This window comes from Amblyomma americanum, chromosome 6, assembly GCF_052857255.1.
Source record: "Amblyomma americanum isolate KBUSLIRL-KWMA chromosome 6, ASM5285725v1, whole genome shotgun sequence".
Taxonomy (NCBI): Eukaryota; Metazoa; Arthropoda; class Arachnida; order Ixodida; family Ixodidae; genus Amblyomma; species Amblyomma americanum.
Window position 1 is genome coordinate 139,963,100 of NC_135502.1, and position 14,133 is coordinate 139,977,232.

Genomic DNA, 14,133 nt, shown 5'->3' on the forward strand with positions numbered 1-14,133 from the left:
TGAAGGATTTCAGTGTTTCCTTTAGCACACCCCAGTCAAAACGCACTACAGGATTCTAAGACAGAAAATTTCTGTAGTCTGTAGTCTTGTATTTTGGGCATGTCTTGTGTTGTCTGTCTTGTCTTCTGTAGTCTGTCTTGCCTTTTGTAGTCCTGTCTTCTGTAGTCTGTCTTGTCTTTTATAGTCTGTCTTCTGTAGTTTGTCCTCTCTTTTGTAGTCTGTCTTGACTTCTGTAGTCTGTCTTGTCTTCTGTAGTTTGCCTTGTCTTCTGTAGTGCTCGTACACTGTGTAACAGTCGTTACTGTGTCACCTGTCAATTAAAAAAGAATTTGTGTTCTGGAGTAGGCAATGCACAAAAATGCACAGCTTGTTAATGGTCGCCTGTCAATTAGCACAAGCTTTTTGCATTCCAGAGTAATTCGTGCACAAAACCACTAGAATTGAAATAAAAATGATCAATATTTATTTACTGTTTCGTGCTTTTTTTTCGAGCTTGCTGATGCATGCTGTCCAGCGTTGTCCTGGCCGCAGGTTCCTAGATACATCGCCCATGAGCAAAGAAAAATGGTTTTGGTCTTGGCTGAAAAAAAAGAAAAAATAGAGATCACCGCTGCTACCTGTGCAAAAAAAAATGTGAAAGCGTTGACGCCTCCTCGACACTGGTCGCCTTTCAAATTTGGCGCCATGGTTGTTTTCTCGTTGACTTTATTGGTTATCAATTAATTCTTATTTTACCCTCATTTCACCCCAGCAACGATTTCGAGTTTTCAAATTTTCCTCCATGGATCGTTCCTGCCCACTCACTGAATACCCGCCCAGTCTAATCACCCGTTCATTGCCTTTCGCTTCTCAATAATTACCTAATTGCCTCTAATTTATCATTCTTTTTCCTATATCTCCTGGTTAAGTATAGGACACTTATCACTGGTCACGCGATTGCTCATTTCGAGTTTTCAAACTTGGTGCCAAGCTTTGGCTTTGTCCATACTTCCAATTTTTCAAACTTGGCACTACGCTGTAGCTCCACCTACTTTCAGCGTTTTCAAAATTCGCGGCACTTTTTCTCTGGCTCAGCCACTTTTTGGACATTTTCGGCTGTAAATAATTATCCGATTATGAAATTTTCTTTTCGAGCAGCATCCTCACATCATCCTCTGCCAATTACACAACCAATCGTATGACGCTATCTCTTCTGAGTTGCCCACAAGTGCTGCGGACACGATCCCCGGCAACATAGCCTAGTAAACTTCTCACTTTATTCAAAATGTTGTAATACTGAACAAGACCTATGACTGGCCAAGTTGGTACTGACTCACCTTAAAACCAGCCAGAACACAGAAGAAGACATGAGCTCAAGAGGCGGGACTAACAAAAATTTAATTGAAGATTTTGATTATTTGATTTGTGAGGGTTTAACGTCCCAAAGCGACTCAGGCTATGAGGGACGCCGTAGTGGAGGGCTCCAGAAATTTCGACCGCCTGGGGTTCTTTAGCTTGCACTGACAACGCACAGTACACGGGCCTCTAAAAATTCGCCTCCATTGAAATTTGACTGGCGCGGCCAGGATTGAACCTGCGTCTTTTGGGACAGCAGCCGAGCGCCATAACTACTGAGCCACCGCAGCGGCATCATTAAAGGAAAGCCGCAAAAGAAGACCCGCGAAGAGATACAAGCGCACAATAACCCAAAGCAGTGAAAGGGCGAAGTGCAATCAAAGGTCACTGGCATACTAATGAATCATCTAAAAAAGCAAATTCCTTACGGTGAAGGTTTACCGATGGCTTAGCCACACGTGCCCTAAGCCTTACTGATGTAGTAAGCCTCAACCATCTACCGACAGATTTATCCCTTCCATAAACCACTGTTGTGTCGTGGAAATTAGGCGTGCAAAGAGACAGGTCATCCTCAGATTTGCATGCACAAGATTGAGCATGCAGTGCCAGATTAGAATTTGCCTTCCCCCTATAAAGCGAAAGAGCTCAGTCAGGTGCAAATTCAGATATCTGCCTGTCTGCCCATATTAGTTGCAGCCATAAAGAAGTGGAATGCAATAAACTCCATTACTTTTGCAAGTGGTGAACCTTTTTTGTGACACTGTCCATTGTGGACAAGTACACAGTTTTATCAAGCCTGTTTAATGGCGGCGCAAAGGCCTCCTGTCTTGCACTTCGCAGTTAAGACAACAGCAGCATTACGCTTTCCCGCGACCTTCTTGAGACTGCGAAAGACTGTGGAGGTAAGGTGTATCAGCATCATCGGAGTATGTGCACTTTACCCTCGAGCGAGTGAAAACATACTATGACAGGTTGTTGAGATGGGCAAGTGGGAACCCAGCTGCTTGGAAACCTGCTACAAGAATGCGTCCTCAGTAGTGATGGCATGACTTATGTAAAGCTGATGTCATTCACACGACTGCACACCCATCAAGTGTTTCCATCTTTACTGACCTTAACCAGCGACAAATACACCCTCTTCATCATCCTTTCCCAGCAACGAGTGGTCCGACTCGTAGCTAAAAAGAGCCTTCCCCGATCTTTAGCTGTAGCCCGACAAACATATTCGTCCACAAAGCGCAGGTCTGCATCAAGAAACTGCTAACGGTTCTGCTTAGACAATTCTGATGTAAAAGACAAGCCTTGACCGCATGCCTTAAAGACTCCTAAAACATCTTGTGCCAACTTATCTGAGCCTTCTATGTCCAGAAAAATTAGATAGTCATGAACATAATGAAATGCTACTATGCCAAGGTCTTCCAAACAGGGCTCTAATGCCTTATCGACTTTAGACAAAAAAATGTTGCTGAGCAAAGGTAAGACCTGCGTGTAAATACCGCACTGCCAACTGACAAATGCGGATTTGCAGTAAAAGGACAATAGCCACCTGAAGCCAGCAACCGAAATCACGCAATCATCTGTAAAATCATGTTCATTGTTCACCCTGATGCAGTTTGCACATGCCTCAGAGGTCTATCATGTGACAATGAATACTGCAGGCCCTCCATGTCGATGCTCACTGCAGAGCACCTGCCCATGTTGCTGTCCACAAGAAACTAGAACTCCACAGAACTCCACTTTTGTGAGTTGGCAAGGCGGTATTTACATCAGAAATCAGGCATATGCAGAGGGTCCCAGGTTGCTCTGTTCCTCCGTGACATTCTTCTGTCCAGAGTCGATACCGGATCAAAACCCTGTATGGAAGACTTCGGCATAGTAGCATTTCGTTGTGTTGATAGCTACCTATTTTTTTTGCACAAGGAGGGCTCTGATAAGTTGGCACAAGACGTTTTAGAAATCTTTAGGCATGTGGTCAAAGCCTATCTTTTATGTCTGAATTTCATTAAGCATAACCGTTTGTAGCTTCTTGACTTAGACCTGCACTTTGCGGACGACCACATATATTGGCGCCACAGCCCAAGATCAGGAAGCCTCTTAGCTACGAGTTGAACCACTCGAGGCTGGTGAAGGACAGGTTGGCAGTAGCATGCATCACGACCCCTATATGGAAGTCATGCCATCACAGTGTTTAGAATGCATTCTCGAAGCAGGTTTCCAAGCCAATGGCACCTGGGTTCCCACTTGCCCATCTCACGCACCTGTCAGAGTGTGTTTTTACTCTCTCGAGGGAACGGAACACTATTCACATGATGCTGACGTAGTTGAGCAGCACAAAAAGACGGGCTCTATACCTTACCTCCACGCCATTTCCCACCGTCCCAAGAAAGTTGCACCAAAGTATGATGTTGCTGTTGTCTTGACAGCTAAAAGTAAGGTAGGAGCCCTTTGCTTCTTCGTTCAAACTAGGCTTGATACAACTACGGGTAATCGTCCGCTATGCACAGTGGCAGATAAAAAATGTTCACCACTTGCAAAAGTAAACGGGTTTTTTGCATTCCACTGCCTCGTAGCTGAAACTACTATGGGCAGACAAGCAGATATCTGAATGTGCACCTGGTTGAGAGCACTTTCACTTTATAGAGAGGAAGGCGAATTTTCACCCGACACTGCACAAAATCTCGTGAATGCAATCGGAGGACGACCTTTCTCTTTGCACGCCTGATTTCTGCGGCACATCAGTGGTTTAGGGAAGTGATAAATCGGTCCTGATATAGTTGAGGCTTACTACATCAGTAAGGCTAAAAACAAGTGCCTGGCTAAACCGTCGGTGAACCTTCACTGTAATGAATTAGTTTTTTAGATGGTTTACTACTACGTCAGTGCCTTTCGGTTATTTTTTGCCCTCTCACTGCTTTGGGGTCATGCGTGCTTGAATCTCTTTGCAGGTCTTCGTTTGCCACTTTCCTTCAATAAAATTTCAGTTGTTAGACCAGCCTCATCTTGTGCTCATCTCTTCTCCTGTTTTGTGTCTTCCGGCTGGTTTTAAGATGTAATACTGAAGGCCGAAAGAAAGCCATTTTAGAGTCAAGTGCACTTATAATGGCCACAGCTATAATGAATGTTCATTTATTACAAAAATAGTGCTTACTTCATTAATTTATGCATGAAGTATATGACACTGCATCAAAATAAAAAAAGGACTAAGCCTCTAACCCTCATGGCCAAACTGCAGTTACAGCAAACAAAAGGACACCATAAACCTGCCCCACATGCAAAAGCTTGCACTTCAGGCCAATGCAGAAATAAGATCAGATTACTTCCCAGACTGCATGACCCTGCCATGCAAAGTAAAGATTGTGACAGGCAATAAACGAGCAAAAAAAAGCGAACTGTAGGTAGCAGCCAAGCTCATGCAGACAAGCGACAAGGTCAGGCCAACATAGACGTGGAAGAAATTTGAAAAAAAAGCCACAACAAGTACAAAATCATTTTTAAGGTTTTCACAGCCCTTTAAATGGCAAATACTTTCCTGAAAAAACAACACAAGCGGCAATTTCTTTTCGGCAATCAATTTCTTTCATGTACTTCATTATTCTTGAAACATGGGTGGGCATAGAGTAGTCAGATTAGTGCATGCGTTCCTAAGCAATGCTATGCCAAATACTACTTACAGAAAAAGCTTACCTTACTGAGTGAATACCACTGGCCATCCACTAATTTCCCAGCCTGCACCCGGTCCCTGGCAAAAATCACACGCAACTTGGTGGCTTGCACAACTTCCATGCAACTCTTGGTCTTTAGCTGGAAAAAAAATTGAGGGATCAGTGAGATATCAAATTTTACATGCATTGCTTTGTTTCAATGACCGACTAAGAAAAAAACAGCGGTTTCTGTGAGCGCAACTATTTTTTCACACTAGCTTTCTACAGTAAACCACGTTTATCGCGACCTAATTCACACTGACTTTCTGCACGGCCCCAGCACTACTGTGTATAGCTCTAGGTTTCAAATGCTTGTTAGCTCTGAGCCCTTGGGCTCGCACTCGTTAATGCAGAAAACCACGGAAAGGGCAACCAGAGCTTCGAGCTTTAAGCCAAAGGCATTCAGAAGCTCAGTGGTCTGTGGGAGAACTTTTGGCTGGGTGACACATTAGCAAATGCTGCTCCAGCTACTTTCACTCCATTGCAAAAAACTCGCACAGCAGAGACCTGTACTCCATTTTGCATTGCAGAAACAATCACTGAAATTCAAAGCATGCATACTAAATGCACACCTACCTTCCAACACAGCTTCTTAATAATGGGTATAATTATTGGAATGAAATACCAGTCAGAACATGTAGTTTTCAGTTTATCCAAAAATTAAAGGCAACCGACAAACACTAAACAATAAAAGGGAAATAAAATAACCAGATTTGTTTAAAAACCTGTCAGAAGAATTATGTGACATCCACTACACTCCAGCAGTTCTTCGCCTTTGTGCACCTTCAAACCACACTTTCTTACAGGCACATTTGCACAGAAATTGCGTTGAACCTGACCTTTTAGAATCTTTATTGGTGCAACAGTAGGGAGAAACCAGGTTTTACTCAAAAACGAAGGGCGATACACATTGCATCACAAGCCCAGATGGTGCACTTGAGTCGCCTCTTATGCTTATGCAAGAAACCGGAACAGAGATATCTTGACTAAATCAAAAAAAGAGGAAGTGCAATGCATGTGTAATGCAGAGAAGATAGAAGCAATACCACACTAAAACACTGGGAGGATTCCAAGAGTAGGTGAATGCATGAATGGGTGGCAATCAGAAGGCTAAATGAGATTACGAAATTTGAGGAAAAAGGGTGGTAGCATGTGGCACCGGACACAGTTACCTAAAATGAACTAGAGAACCATTGTTCTGCACTAATTTTAACAGCACATTCACACGACAGACAAAATCACTAACTCCAAGAACGGACTGCGCATCATGCAACTCAATGTCAATCACCATTGCAAATGGCACCAGCACCGCAGACTGCACATGAGGAAAAGTACATATTTTTGCTCTCAACTTTGAGCAGCAGTCAGCTGCACTTTTAAGAGCAAAGCTCTAAAGTACGGCAACACTGGCACTGTGTTTTACTGACATCAGGGTGCTTGTGAGCGTGCAAGTCCCATGTGTGTTTTGCACCAAATGTGTTTATTGCGAGGTTTGTTTAACTAAAGAGGGGCATCTAACATGGGCATCAGCTCTTCATTACTTCCCTTCTATATCCCTCCCTTATATCACGGTTCAAGTGTCCACCAAAATGTGAGACAGTTACTGTTACATTTCCTTGAATTTTCCTTCAACTAATTTTAAATTTTTCAAGTATACAGCTTTAAGAAGGTAGAGGTACAAACTGTGCAGTATAACCATATGCTATGGCAATAAACCAGCAATAAATCTGTGCTGACAGCAGTTTGCCCAGTGCCTTGCAAGGATGCTATGCCATACAAGGATTGGTGTCATCGTGCAATGTTACATTACTGACTGACAATTCGGTCTCTGTATCAGAAATACTGGTAAACCATCATAGTAGAGCACAATGTTTTTAAAGGGATAAATGAACATATAGGTCCTTTTCGAGGACATATATGCATACCAGGCAACAGGTGTGCAATGTCAAAGCACATTTATGTTAGCAGCTGCGTCAAGAGCTACATCAGCGACTATATTTTGTACAAGTCTACAGTTCCGGTAATTATAAGCTGAGGTACTGCTGTGAAGTGCATGTACAGTTTTATGCATTTCTAAACCTAGCTGCAAGCCTATATTGAAAATATTTTTTTAAATAGGCAGCTAAGATATGCATCACTGAAAAAGAATAACTACCATGAACGGATCAGGAGGGATGACACAGCCGAAGGCAGGAAGCACGCATGGCCCAATAGATGCTGGCCGCTGGCAACTGCAAATAAATACATCCAGAGCAACAGCTGTCAGTGGCTGTAGCCATGTCATGAATGACAAGAGAGGAAATCGTCTACTGCTTTTAAAACTAAACTTAGACGTTATATACGTAAATAAGAAACCAATGAGCTATCCCATGACAAAAGAAATGAACAGATTTTATGTAATGCACCCATATACATTCTTTGAGAAGAGTCACAATAACTGTCATAACCACACTGAAAGATGAGCTGGCTGAAATACCGCACACCTATTTGAATATAGGATGTGCAGGTTTTCATTAATTCCTATCATGGTGCCTTGCAGCAATGTCTAGGTATTAAAATGAAAGTTGCAACCAGTGTGCCTTGGTTAAATGAGAAGAGAGAATGGAAAAAAGCTTGCCTTCACTTGCAAGAAGCTTGATATCTCACAGCACAGCTTAGCATCATAGAAAAATTGCTAGCGCATTTAACAAATCTGCATATAATTAAAAGCTGCACAAATTTGTTGACTGGCAATGCAAGTAAGGGCAAGAAAAACAAAAAAATACCAAAGAACACTCGTGAATGCGGCGAATGGAGGTCTGTGGGTAGGATCCCGTGCCTGGGAAGAGTTCCGAGCTCGATGAATCGCCGGCACCACAGCTGATGGCACGCAACCAAGAATAAATAACAAAGCGAAAATAAGTAAAAAAAAAACCATCGACAATGGCGAACGAATTGAATGCAAGCCGCAAAAGCGAGGGATTATATCAAAAAGGTAGAAATTCTAAATAATTGTGCAGTTGCATCTCCGACAGCTCGCAGTGCTCAGAAGGAGAGGAAGCATCAACGTTTACAGCTCAGGAGACGCAAGATTGATCTAACTTTGACATAACACTGCCGCAAATCCTGTTCCACTGGGGAAGCACAGACAAGTTTACAAATGACAAGGCGATGAATATGAACTAGCCTTTCGCATGCGATCACTGTCTCAGAATTTAGTAAGACCCATATTAAGGCACAAGCACTAATCCGATGAGTATTAACCCTGAGCAAAATAGTGCGGTGTCTGATCGCAGCTGGCCTAGCGCGTGCGCTCCGCCGCGCGGCACTTCTCGCTCATCGTCTTCTACGCAATGCAAATCCATGCTTTTCCACCGAGTGTCGAAGCGCTAGCAAGCGATAGCGTAACTCTGTTGTGATATCTGGTGCCATTTTTATTTACCACGGCACGCGAGTACTAAATGCACATAAAGACAATGAGAACAACATTTGTCATACAGGATATAGGCCCTGCTTTTTTGGCGCCGCATTATAGCTGCGGCGGCAACCGCAGGCGGAGTGCCTCCACTCACATCCCTATATAGCCGCATACAAATAGCGCGTGTGAATACAGATCATTAGCAAAGAAACGCAGAGCGGGACTCACCGGTCATGCGATTCATCCAGGCTTAGTAAAACGGCGGAGGAGTCTTCGTTCCCTTTACAGATGACAAGACGTCGCAGCGCTGTCTTTCTTCATGGCTTACCCGTTGAAACTCGGCAATGTTGACAGACCGAAATCCTGGTCGTTGGCTTCCAAAACACACTCCTGCTCACCTTCCTATTGAATGAGTTCTTCCCACGTGTCCGCCGTACAAGTACTCAAGCAATGCCTCAAAGAGGCAAATAATCCAAAACACGACGCGTCGGTTGCGCGTACGGGTTCCCCAATGATGCCTTGAGTCTTAGATCCCTACATTTGTTGCAGAATCTACATAGCAAAGGCTTCTCTATACGTTTTCAATGGGTGCCCTCGCACATAGGTGTCTTAGGCAACGAGATAGCAGACAACCTAGCCCATACAGCTCTCTCCGGGATTCCAGTGCATAGAGTCCCTCATGAAGTCAAGCAAATGTTCAGAGATGTGGTGTTGTGCCACTTTAGTTCTTTGTGGAGCTCTCCTCATCAGCCATGTGTGACCAAGGGTCTCAAAAGGTACCAAGCCACTTTGCTGCACCGCGTTCGTACGGATTCTGCTCGTACGCCGGCGTGGATGTATAAGACTGGCCTAGCGTTGTCACCATTGTGTTCAACGTGTGGTGTGTGTGGTGACATGGAACATTACCTCTTGTGCTGTACTTTGTACAACGCGGAAAGGGCTGTGTTATTTGGATCCCTCAAGAATTCAGGAGTTCCTCACAGTTCTCTTCAGGACATTGTTTTCCCGCGCGGGAGCCAGTCGAGTAGAAGGGATGCTTCTCGCCTTCTTCTACTTCACCTGCAGGACACGGATTTGGCCTCCACATGGTGACCTCAGGAATGTCTATTTGGGGATTTGCGGACAGTGTTTCTGTGATTTCGATTTAAGTGTCGCTATGGTGGATAGGATAGGATAGGAAAACTTTTAATATCCAACAGAAAGAGGGTAGCCAGAGGGCTACCCGCCTAGACGACGGCCGAAAGGTCTTGACTCTCGGCGGCGGCTTCGGCCAGTCGGACGAGTTGTAACTGAGTCGCCGGGTCGGAGCTCAGTAATAAGGTCTCCCATTGATCTTTTGTGTTAATACCTCGTCCCTCCCGGGGAGCATGAGGACATTTCCATAGTATGTGGTCCAAGGTGGCCCTAAGTTCGCAGTTCGCGCATTTTTCTGAAAATTGCCCTGGGTACATTAGACTCCAGAGGGCCGGGTTTGGAAATGTGTAAGTTTGTAACCGGCGCCAGTTGATGGCTTGGTATCTGGACAGGGATCTATCCGCTGGAGGAAGTCTAGCTCGTTGCAAACGATAGTGTTGTGTAATTTCTCTGTAGGTCACCATGCGATCCCTGTCTGTAAAGACCACCTCGCTCGGGTCCGCCCGGAAAGAAAAGCCTCGGGCGAACTCGTGGGCCGTCTCATTACCAGGCAGGGATGCATGTGCTGGTGTCCAGACTAGCGTAATTTTCCGGTCTATTACATGACGGCTTAGAATTGTATTCGTTAGAGGGGAGACCCGGCCCCTGCTGAAATTTAGTATGGCAACTTTGGAGTCACTGATGATGTATCTCGCTTTTGTGCCTACACAAGCCAGTGCTATGGCAGCTTCCTCTGCAGTCTCTGGGTTACCCGAGAGTATGGAGGCACTTATTTTGAGGAGTTGTTTATTATTGACGACCGCGACGGTCATCGTGTTCTTACCATACTCAGCGGCATCCACGTAGACCACGTCCTCGTCTTTGTAGGAGCGGAAGCGTTTCTCTAGCGCCTCTGCCCGCTTGGCCCGGCGCACTGAGTGATGAATAGGATGTATATTCCTGGGTAATGGGGGTACAACTATATTGTCTCGAATTTTTCCGAGCATGTCAACTTTGGCGGTTGTTCTGTTATCTCGGCTAAGATTGAGTTTTTCTAGAATGGCCCTGCCGGTTGTGGTCCCGGCTAAGCGTTCGATTTGGGACGTTCTCACTGCTTCCGTAATTTCTTCCAGGGTATTATGCATTCCCAGCTCTAGGAGGCGGTGAGTGGATGTACGGATGGGCAATCCTAGAGCTTGTTTCGTGCATCACCTGATAATTTCATTTATCTTTTCCTTTTCTGAATCTTTAAGATCAAGGAAGGGGCAGCATACGAGATACGGCTTACTACGAACGCCTGTACCAGCCGTAGGAGATTCTGCTCTTTCATGCCGTGTCTTCTGTTGGCAATCCGCTGTATGAGCCGCATAGTTTGTTGCGCGCAGTTTTCCATCTTAGTTATTGCATCACCGTTATACCCGTTGCTTTGTATAATCATTCCTAAAATTCTGATTTTTTCAACATGAGGAATCTCCGCCCCTTGAGTTTGTAATTTGATGTTAGGGATGGTTCTAGTTTGTCTTTGATGCAGAGGTCTATAAAAAAGAAGTTCAGACTTCTGCGGCGAGCATTGCAAGCCCCTACGGCTGACATAGTTTTCGACCTCATTTATGGCCTTCTGTAGCGTACTTTCGATGTGCGCGTCGTGGCCACGGGTCATCCACATGGTGATATCGTCCGCATACATGCAGAAATTCAAGCCATCTATCCCCTCCAGTCTCGTCGGGAGCCGTATCATGGCCACGTTGAAGAGAATAGGGGAAAGTACCGAACCCTGAGGGGTGCCTATGCTGCCCAAGTGTATGTCTTGAGACTGACTTTCACCAAAGTGGATGCGCGCTATCCTGTCCGAAAGGAAATTGGCAATGTAGTTGTATGTGCGCTCCCCGACGTTTAAAAGAGCCAGGTTTTCTAGTATCGCCTCCTGTTTTACATTATCGAAAGCTTTAGTGAGATCAAGTCCCACTATTACTTTCGCATCCAGCGACTTAGTGTCTAATATGTCATGTGTGAGCTGTATCATGACATCTTGCGTGGACAAATGCGATCTAAAACCTATCATCGAATGGGGGTATAAGTCGTTGTCTTCCATGAAATTGGTTAGTCGCGTTTGTATGACATGTTCCATCAGTTTTCCAACGCAAGAGGTGAGGGATATAGGCCTTAGATTTTCTAGATTGAGCGGTTTCCCTGGCTTAGGTATGAAAATTACCTTAGCGGTTTTTCATTCTTGGGGAATCTCACCCTTCTCCCAGCATTCTTGCATGAAATTGGTCAGCGCCGTTATAGATTTGTCATCTAGGTTTCTAAGCATTTTGTTGGTTACACCATCGGGTCCGGGGGCTGATTTGGTTTTCAGTTTTAGTATTTCTGCTCGAACCTCGAATTCGTGAATAGGGGCGTCTAGTTCGCTGTTGGATTTACCCTCATAGTGCGGTAAGGTAGTTTTGGTGGCGGAGCCTATATATCGACAACGAATTGCATCGAGGAGCTCCTGCTCCGAACCTTCAAATTTATAACCTAATTTCTGTGAATTTTGTCGCTGTGTTAATTTGCTACCTTCTGGATCGAGGAGGTGCCGAAGGAGGTTCCATGTTTTGGCGAGGCCGATATTGCCCTCAAGCTGGTCGCACACTGTTTCCCAGTTCTGATCGCAGAGTCTAAGTGCATATGCCTCAATCTCTTTGTTGTGGCGCGCTAGGCGTCTTCTGAGATTGCGATTCCACTTTTGTCTCTTTAATCGCTTTTCCATACTAGCTTTGGCCTCCCACATATGAAGAAGGCGGCTGTCTAGTACTTCAAGTTCCGCGTTGTCGTCGAGCGTTTTAGTCGCATTCTTGGCGTCCCTGCGGAGTTCCTCCGCCCATTCTTCTATGTTTGTGATTTCTGCCTTTCTCCCGTCCTGGTTACGAGCGTCGCGGAAAGCGTCCCATTCGATAATATGCGGGGAGCGCGTTTGGCGCTTGGCAGGGCCAACGTCAGTTTCCGTGACAAGTATGTAATGGTCACTGCCTAGGTTTAGCAAGGAGTTGGACCAATTAGCTGTACCCGCATTCTTCACCAGGGTGAGGTCTGGGGACGTGTCAGCGCACACGCTGTTACCCATTCTTGTGGGGGTAAGAGGATCCGTGAGCAGGGTAAAGCCCATTTGCTGTATGTCTAGCCATAGCTCTCTCCCCTTCGTACAGGGCCGCGGGTAGCCCCACGCAGGGTGGTGGGCATTGAAGTCACCTAGAATAACCAGTGCGTGCTTGTTGCCGATACGCATCACTTTCCTGAAGAGGGAGTCGAATTTAACTTTCTTTTGACTTGGAGTGCTATAAATATTCAGAATGAAAAGACTGCGTTGAGTCTTTGTGGCCGGAATAAGTTCGACGAGGACGTGCTCTATGTGGCGGATGCCCGTGTCATGTTCAATGGCCGTAATGTTCCTTCTAACGAATGTGGTAACATTAGGTTTGTCGCCTGTGGCGTTAAAAGCTTGATAACCAATTAATTTTGACGCGCCTCCAGTCTCCTGGAGGGCGATAACCTCTGGGTGGACCTTCAGAGACGCAAGGAGCTGCTGGAGGATCGGCCTTTTCCGTCGATACCCCCGGCAGTTCTATTGCCACAGCAAGTAGTTGTTATTCTTTGTGTATATGGCCATGTTGAATTTGCTGAATGGTATGTTCCACAGTTTGCTGCCATATATTGATGGCTAAGAGCTCATTCCTGTGTCCTTGTGTTACGTCTGTGAGTCCCTGTATTGCGGAGAGAATCGACTGAATTTGGTTTTGCATGTTAGTTTCCAATGCCTGAAATTGCGCTTGTATTTTGGTATCCAGGGCCTGAATCTGGGTCTGAATGTTGGTCTCCAGTTTATGGCAGACTTCCTCCAGCGTAAGTTCGGGTTGTGCGCCCTCCAACGATTTTCTCTTGCTGGGTGATGGTAGGGATTTCTCCACCACCATCGTACTCTCCTGGGTATTATGTGGAGGTTTTTCGGCTTCCTGTCGTTTCCTATCTACCTGGATCTTAAGCGGCAGCTGCTTCCTAAGTTCCTCGTTTTCATTTTGAAGGGCCGTAACCGCCCCGGTTAATTTTTCCACCATGCGTTTAAGTTGTAAGATGTCCTCAGACCCACCGGGTGGATGAGTATGGGAGACCTTATCTACAAAGCTCACCCTCTTGTGGTCGTCCGGCACGTTGGTCTTGTCCGTGGGCGGCGTTGACCCTTGCTGATGACACTCAGAGCGTCCCTCGATTTTGGACCGGGCTCCGATGTTCCATTTGTTGCCAGTGTTGTCCCGCCCCCTGGAAGCGGAGCGCTTGCGAGAGCTGGAGTGGCCCTTGGAGCTGGAACGACCCCGGGAGCCGGAACGACCCCGGGAACTGGAACGACCCTGGGATCTGGTAGGGCCCTTGCAGCTGAGGCGGTCCCGGGAACCCGAGCGACCTCGGGAGTTGGAGCGTCCCGTGGACTGGCCATGACCACCAGAGCCTGTCCCCGACACCAGGCGTGGGAAGGAGTCCTGTCGCATGTGAAATCCCCCTTCAGCTCTGGTTCTTGGTCTGCTCTGTCGTCCAGATGCGTTGTTCTCGCTG

The 14,133-nt window shown here is 45.8% G+C and overlaps 1 long non-coding RNA gene across 1 annotated transcript; it reads right to left on the reverse strand.

Annotated features, from left to right (window-relative positions):
- Nucleotides 1–5,007: 5,007 nt before the first annotated feature.
- LOC144095007 (uncharacterized) lies at nucleotides 5,008–7,896 on the reverse strand. The gene is made up of 3 exons (XR_013306655.1): nucleotides 7,802–7,896; nucleotides 7,192–7,267; nucleotides 5,008–5,136 (listed from the first exon to the last, which is right to left on the reverse strand). It is a non-coding gene; the product is annotated as an uncharacterized LOC144095007 (long non-coding RNA).
- Nucleotides 7,897–14,133: the final 6,237 nt, after the last annotated feature.